Source organism: Elephantulus edwardii, unplaced genomic scaffold (assembly GCF_000299155.1).
Source record: "Elephantulus edwardii isolate Elephantulus edwardi_28Jun2011 unplaced genomic scaffold, EleEdw1.0 scaffold00272, whole genome shotgun sequence".
Taxonomy (NCBI): Eukaryota; Metazoa; Chordata; class Mammalia; order Macroscelidea; family Macroscelididae; genus Elephantulus; species Elephantulus edwardii.
Window position 1 is genome coordinate 947,616 of NW_006400022.1, and position 7,166 is coordinate 954,781.

General features: G+C 37.9%; 1 protein-coding gene and 1 pseudogene across 1 annotated transcript in view; both read left to right on the plus strand.

The window, feature by feature from the left end:
- MED12L (mediator complex subunit 12-like) overlaps nt 1-7,166 on the plus strand; it is a 576,790-nt gene that overhangs the window by 210,688 nt on the left and 358,936 nt on the right. The gene's annotated exons all lie outside the window — the stretch shown is intronic.
- On the plus strand, nt 1,764-2,112 carry LOC102856705 (annotated as a pseudogene).

The window sequence follows — 7,166 nt, forward strand, 5'->3', positions numbered from 1 at the left end:
CCTCCATATTAAATGACACTCATTTGTCCTGAAGACTAGAGGGCTATTTTAGCAAAAAGGAAAAAAATGTTTTTTAAAAAATACCTATAAAAATAGTAACTGAATATAGTGACTTACTTGAAAGGCCAAGTAAGCCTATTTTCAGAACGTTCCTTTCATCTTTTTTTTTAACTTTGGAACCTTTCTAAATTCTAATTCTGTAATTGTTTAATGATTCATAACATACATCTTGGGATGAAACAATAGAGACAAATACCTGGAGAAGCCAGTTGCACATAAACATTCCAAAATGAAGTGTCATTTCAAGGCTACATAGTTTTCCACCTTCATGTCCAACTACCCCTACACTTGCATTATGACTTCAGAGGCTGTGAATAGTTCCGTTCTGTACCAAAATGAGTGAAAATAATTGAGCACTTACTTGGGTCTGTGCTTTTACAGATTTTTACAGGTACTTCATTACTAAAAGGGAGATGTCAGTTTTATCCCTATTGAGTCACAACAAATTTAAGAATTGCCTGAGGTTTTGTAGCTGGTAAATTATAGAGCCAGAATTCCCCTTTAGACAGTGTAATCTAAGAAGCTACATTTCAAACTATTTCAAAGTACTGTTTCAATAATGATGATAATCATCATTATACAGCCAACTATTCCTAAATGCTACTTTTGTGACAGTTTTCATATAAGAGTTGAATTTTAAAGACAAGTTCTTAATTTTTTTCTAAACACTGATAAAAAGGTTAATGTATATCGGTATTACAATTTATAATTTTATATAATTTTTGTGTATCTATATACATGTATAAGCCAACCTAGTAGTAGTAGTAGTTGCTACATCCTATCATAGAAGTAAACCGACTTTGTTATACTCATTGCTCTCCCTACTGTCCATATTGCTTTTTATTTTTTTTAGTATTGAGTTTATTTGAAGGTTAACATAGCAGTTTAGGTCTCATTCAACAATGTCTATATAACTTGCTCAGTCTCGTTGGTTTCTATTCTCCCATTATCACTTAATTCCACCTCTACTTTAGAGTTAGGTTGCTTTACTGTTCTGTGACTAGTTTTTTCTTGTCTTAATTTTTTTAAAAATTATTTTTGCTTGTGTAAAATTTTAGGATCAGAGGACTTTAAAGATGAATGGAACTTTTACTGATCACATCTCCTTTAATCTCCAGTTAATTCACAAGCCTGCAGATGGTACTGATGTGTTGCTTGAGATTCCAGAACTGATTGAGCAGGTCTAATTTTTCAAGCATGAGGCACTCTGCCTGTGCCTGCAAACCTATTCATATTACAGAACTGGAGACCCTTTATGTCTGAAGTCTATATCAGACTTCACTGCCCTACTTAGGATTCTAATTTTTTATAGTAACCCTTCATATATACTTGGGAATTTTGAATGCATTTTTGCCGTGTTGAGGACTAGTTTTGTTGTATTTGATTTTGCTGTAAACAGTATTTTGGCTTATACTCTTTTAATTTCAACCTTCATAATAGTAACATAATGCTGTCTTCCTGGTTTTGCCTCTTTTATGTCATCAACGAACATATTGGGATTAGAGAACTAAAGAATTCTTTTTTAATCAACTCATAGTCTCCAACTAGAAACTGTTGTGCATACTACACATGAGTAACTTATTTAAAAATAATTACAAGTCGTCAGTGGTGTGTGGTTTTCCGAGGTGTCAGGAGAGTAGCCACGGCCTCTGGGCTGGCATGAGCCGCAGACCACGTGGACACAGAGCAGCCAAGCCGGAGTCATGGCCAATACAATGGTAGCAGTTGGACTGACCATTGCTGCTGCAGGATTTGTAGGCCATTATGTTTTGCAAGTGATGAAGCATGTGGAGCCTCAAGTAAAACAAGTTTTGCAAAGTCTACCAAAGTCTACCTTCAGTGGTAGCTATTACTGAGGTGAATTTGAACCCAAAATGACAAAACAAGAAGCAGCATTAATACTAGGTGTAAGCCCTACTGCTAATAAAGGAAAAATAAGATGCTCATCAACGAATTATGTTCTTAAATCACCCAGACATGGGAGGATATTCTTACATGCCTGCCAAAATCAATGAAGCTAAAGATTTACTTGAAAGTCAAGCTAAAAAATAAAGTGAATGTTGCTTAACTTTGAAATACATATGGATTTGTGTCTGAGAGCATTTTTTAATAATAAAATGTCTTGAAGCTTTGATTTTTTATAAAAAAGAAAAAATAATTACAGTGTAACCATATTTATTACGGAATATTCCAGGGTCATGCAGCGTGTCACAGTAATTTCAAGAACATCATTTTAGATTGTTATGAAAAACAGATTTGCTTATATAAGGTTTCTGGCTGAATCAAGAAGTTAAAATTTTTTTATTTATGGTTACATTCTGTATTGTATATCACCAATTTGAGAATTAAGTGTTAGGTAAATATTTTATTAGCCAGTTTGCACTGCCAGCTGAAAGGCAGGCAGTTGGAATCCACGAGCTGCTGGACAGGAAACAGATGGACAGTCTCCTCCCGTGTGATCTACAGCTTCTGAAGGCCTCCTGCAGGGTCAGCTCTGAGATAATTTTGATCCCACAAGTTAAGTTATTCATTAGTGAAAATTTGAGGCAACCAGAGGTACCTCAGCAGAACATATTTCTAATATATCTTTCTGTTTGGATACAATACTCATTGTTTGCTTGAGCTAACTTGTTTTCTTTTTTGCTAGTCATGGTGGAATTTTCTTGAAATGAGTTACTCATTGTAATGTTTATTGAGAAAGTAATTTTTTAGATCTGTTTGGTCCTGTTATGAAGACCTAAACATGGCCTTTATTCAATCTAGTTACAAAATTAAGTTACCAAATAGAGTTATGCTCAATAATCAGCCTTGTGTGAATTAAGCTTTTTTGGATTAGCAGCACAGCTTCTTACCACTAGACCCCCAGAGCTGTCCTTTAAGCTGTCTTTTTGAAAGGAATGGATAGGGTAATGAGGTAGAAGATTAGAGTTCACAGCCAGCATAGTTTAATAATTAAATTAGTGCCCCATATAGTGTCCTTGTTACATGCTGACATTTTGTACTTCTATGACCTAAACACTGAAAAATGATAGAATTAATATCCATACGAGGAAACTTGAATATAAGAAGTGTTTGAAGTGACATACCTGGTTATGTTGTTCTCCGAGCCTCAGCAGGCTGAGCTCTGAATCTTCAGACAAGTGTGAGCTGCTGGGTTGGCCACAGCAGTAGCACCCCTGTTGTAGGGATGTGGTTTAGAAAGGTTACATATTGACGTACATGAAACTGTGGTTTGCAAATGGTTTGTGTCTGAAAGTTTCCTCAGGAAGTTCTTTTACATCTCATGCACGTTTTCTGTAAGTAAGATTTTTCCAGTATTTACTGAAGTAAGATTTTCATATCTCTTGTTATACTTGGAGCTCATTGTGGCAGCCGGTGTGGCAACAGCGGGCTCCAGCCCAGCAGCCATTGTTGAGGAGGGCGCCAGGTCAAGCCATGGTTAGTGTTACTGTACACAGGCCTACCAAGTGCTGGAGGCAACTTGAAGGCCTCTAGTAACAACAGCTTTGCTGTACCTAAGCAGCTTTTTGTGTCGTTTGGTTTTTTTCGTGTTGAAGATATGCTCACAATCGTAATTTAAAGAAAGTAACTTTTTGTATCTTTAAAGATAAAAGGAGTCTTATAAGATCAAACTAAGGAGACCAAGCTAAGAAGAACATTCAACAAGATGAGTTCTCACAGTGGCTATAACAGTGGGTTCAAGTATGGTTCAAAATTGGGAAAGGAATGTGTCAGGGATGTGTCCTGTTCAATCTATATGAAGGACAGATCATTCAGGAAGCTGGGATTTATGAAGACTAAAGTGGCATCAGGATTGAAGGGAAGACTCAACAACAACCTGTATTACGCAAATGACACAACCTTGCTTGCTGAAATTGAGGTGGACCTGAGTTGCTTGCTGCAGAAGGTCAAGGACTGTGGTCTTCAATATGGATTGAAGCTCAGCATCAAGAAGACAAAGATTTTCACCACTGGGCTAGTTGGCAGCACCATTATCATGGAGAAGATAAGAGATAAATGAAGAAGAGATTGAGGTTGTTGATAATTACAGTTTGCTAGGCTCCACAATCAACACTTTTGGTACCAGCAGTCAAGAAATTAAAAAAAAAATGCACTGGGAAAATCTGCTTCCAGGGACCTCTCCAGAGTGCTGAGAAGCAACAGTGTCAGTCTAGAGACTAAGACATACCTGATCCAGGCCATTACCTTCGCAGTTACTTGCTGTGAGAGCTGGATAAGTGACTAAGAATAACAATAAGAATTGATGCCTTTAAGTTGTGGTGCTAGAAAAGAGGCTTGAACATAGAATGGGCTGCCAAGAAAACAAATAGGTCTGTCTTGAAGTGGGTGAAACTAAGTTCCTCCTTGGAGGCTAGGATTTTGAAGCTCTATCTCACATACTTTGGGCATGTGGCCAGGAGGGGCAGATCTTCAGAGCAGGACATTATGCTCAGAAGGGTGGAGGGAGGGCCAGAGCAGGAGAGGAAGACCTCTGTTGAGATGGATGGATGGATAGAGTAATTGGCAATGGCAGTAGGTGTGTCAGAATCAGTGAGACTGGCTCAGGATAGGTCAAGCTTCAGAGCAGTTGGACATAGGGTTGCTGTGAGTCACTGGCGACTTGACAGCACATAGCAACAACACTTCTCTGCAGAGTCCTGAAAAGCAACGATGTCAGTCTGGAAACTAGGGTGCATCTGATCAGGCCATGGTCTTCCCAATTATTTGTTGTGTTTCAGAGAGCTAAACAGTGACTAAGGATGACAGAAGAATCATTTGCCTTTGAGTTATGGTTCTGGAGATGAGTATTGAACATACCATGGGCTGCCAAGAAAACAAACAGTTCTGTTCTAGAGAGGGAGAAACCAAGCTGCTCCACGGAAACAAGGATCTTGGAACTCTAGCTCACAAACTTTGGGCATGTTGCCAGGAAGGACCATTCCTTGGAGAAGGACATCATGGTTGAAACGATAGGAACAGTACAGGAGAGGAAGACCCGGGATGAGATGGATTGACACAGGGACTGGTGGTGTGTGTTGGAAATAGTGAAATTGGCTCAAGGTAGGGCACGTTTCAGAGCTGTTGTACTTAGGATTGCTGTGAGTCGCAAGCGGTTCAACAACACATAACAAGTGTGGAAATTTTGAGGATGGCACTGGACAGGCCATTATTTAGTTTCTGGAGTCTTGGCTTGATGGATGCCTTGATGTCTAATGATCTCGTTCTTTCTTGGTCACTTTTCCCAGATAATAACAAGAGCAGTTTCGATGAATCCCTTTGGTCATTAACTTTTAAAAAGAAAGTCTCTCAAAAGATTAAAATGAGAAATGTTAGGAGCATTTTTGAAAAGTCTCAGTAAGCATGAGAATACGGTCATTAATTTTTTATATTCTGTTGTTCAACTTAAAGAATGTATTACTGTTGTTGCTTTAGGAAGCTCTAAAGGCAGAGCATGTTAAATGTGTTGTTATCAGAAAGTTTGGCAGTTGGAATTCACTAGGTGCTCTGTGGGAGAAAGCTTAAAAATTAAGGGGAGGATTACTGTAAATTGAAATCCGCTCAGTTACAATTGTTTTCATTATTATATCAATCTGTAAATAAAAAGACTGAAAACCTACATCTTTTTCAGACATATTACTTGTATTTTGACATCCTTGTTAACTTTCAGCAGTGTTAGGATGTAGTCTGTCTTAAGAGTTGTATGCATTGTTGGACGGGATTCACCAAAGCCCACAGTAGCAGAAAGTCAAGTAAGTGAAAAGTGATGGTTAGGATTTTTATAAAGAATCACTCAAGACAGAGAGGATTATATAATTTAGACAGACTTGGCTGATGCTGACCAGGTAAATGATTTTTAACATGATGTGAAAGAGAGTGGACTAAAAAACTTGGGGTAAAGATTTTCCTTTGTTCCTTTTAGTTAGCATATTTCTTATTTACTTCCTGAAGGTTATGGACCAAACAGAAATGGACTTCTTGAAGGTTATGGACCAAACTGAGAAAAACAAGCAAGTGTTCTTAAAAATCTACGAAGGCTGGTGACTATGTCTAGAATGCCAGATCTGAAAGTGGCAAACTATCGTAGTTCTTTGTTCTCTTTCCTTTTTCATATGAAATTGAAACCAGTTATTCCTGTTACTCCCATGGAGCGTCTGTGGTGGATTCTGACTGCCAGACTTCCTGTTAGTGGGACAAAATGTCGTACTCTCTGCCACTAGAGACCCTGAAAGCAGCAGTAATAATAGTACGTTCATTTAGGAGAACAAAAGAATATCTTATACTCCTTCTACAATAATGATTATATACGATATTTATCCTTGTGGGACTGAGTTAGTTCACTCAGCATAATGTTCTGCAGGTCTCCCAAGTTAGGTGATAATTGGGATTAGTCATCAGGTTGTACAATTTGATGGGGAGAGCGGGAGGGAAATTAAAAGAATTTATTCTTGAAAACAGTGTATGTATTTTGTAAATGCCACTCCTACTTCAAAAATAAACTAGTAGAAAATGAAAAAAAAAATGCCTTAAACAAATGACCTTACTAAAATGAGCACACTGAGATTTTCCCCAATATGAGATGCTTTCTTTTTTTTTAAGTTTTTTATTTTTTAATTTTTTTATTTCAATGAACATCTACAGAGATTTTGGAATTCCATTCATTCATTTTTGCACTTTTCTCCCTGCCCCACCCCCCACCTCCCGTTCGCTCATCTCCTTGAAAAGCAAAAGAAAAACTCTTTCATTGGTACACAATCCCCCACCGCACCCCCCCCAATGCCATCCCCACCCCAAATATAATCCACTCTGCAACCCTTATTCCATACTCTTATGATAAGCATAATGCCCTAAAATATAATACTTTTAAACTATTGTCTCCCTCATAGACTTCAATGTAGTAAACATAATTTATCCAGTTTTTCTCAGTCTTACCCCCACCCGGATGTCAGCCTCATTCTACAGCAGTTTCACCGTATAGCATTTGTCCCTTTGTGACTGAGATATTTCACTCAGCATCATGTCCTCCAGGGTCACCCATTTTGAATAATATTGCATGAGTTCCTTGTTTTTCAATGCAGTGTAGTATTCCATTGTGTGGATATACCACA